Here is a 1,185-nt window from a genome sequence, read left to right as displayed (position 1 = left end):
ACTTGAACTCAAAAGCTGAAAGCGGTCCTGTAACCGCTCAGGAATCCGCGCGGATAGCACAAAATGATCACAAGAATTCCTGTTCATTGTGATATGTAACCCAAAGGCGCCCTTCTTCACAAGTAATTGTTGAGCGATTTGCTCCCTGACATTTTCATTCAAATAAGGTGTTTTGGGACTGTTCAGTTAGTTAATTGGAATAGCTTCCTCGACATACTTTACCTATTCCAACTTCTTGATTTCTCGAGCCCACCGGCCTGATGACCGCAAGTCAGTATTTGCTTGACGTCTGGTAACTTGATTGGGTGATATTGCATTTGGGATCGATAGGAACAAATCTCTGAAAAAAGAACAGTCACCACCACTGTTCTTTCGGATAGCAAATGATCGAGTGGAGCTGGCTGCACCGTGTTATCGGCAGAATTTACAACCACATCCAAACATTTGGTGGGGTCGTCTCCTTAAATGTGGAATTCCCATGGCGGGTGGGCTGGATTGGAGTCCAGAAATGTTCCAATACAATCGTTTTACTCTGGAATGTTCGATATTCTCGCATTCTCAGTAAGGTTTTCGTCGTTTACGTGGCCCGGAGAGTATAAAGAAATGCGACATCGGAGAATCGTGTAATCCACACAAGAAGTTACGAGGAATGACAAACAACGATAGTTCCAGACCATCAGTCGAAACCACCGTCTGGTCAGACGATTGTGACTTTTTCAAAAGTTGATGCTGAACAGAGAGAACTGGAGAACACCAGTTGTTCGTATTTTTTCGTACGTACTCAGACCATTCCGAACCTGCTTAACTGCGCACTTATGGCTCCGACAGTGACATTTGAGACTGGGGCTCAACTGCCTTTGATACATCATAGTTGCAGTCTGTTGGGGAGTAAGTAGATACGATAAGTGAGCGGGGATAGAAGCCTCGTTTAAGAGGCTCACTCGTAGAGATTCTCGAAAGACGATCATGGATGCTACTTTGAAAATGTATCCAGTTAGGAGAGGATCCTTCGTTAGGTAACCTAAAATGGCAGCGATCCATGTCACCTTGGGTTATCGAAGGTGCGCAATGGGAAGTGACGAGAGGAGCATTTGGTTCGAAGCGTGAACTTGGATATTGAATTCTCGTCTCAGCAGACAAAAACTTCAAGCGAGTACAGAAACAGCAGCCGGCTGCTGTGCTCGT

The sequence above is a fragment of the Opisthorchis viverrini genome (genome assembly GCF_000715545.1).
Source record: "Opisthorchis viverrini unplaced genomic scaffold opera_v5_837, whole genome shotgun sequence".
Lineage (NCBI taxonomy): Eukaryota > Metazoa > Platyhelminthes > Trematoda > Opisthorchiida > Opisthorchiidae > Opisthorchis > Opisthorchis viverrini.
Note: the sequence above shows the minus strand (reverse complement) of the source record.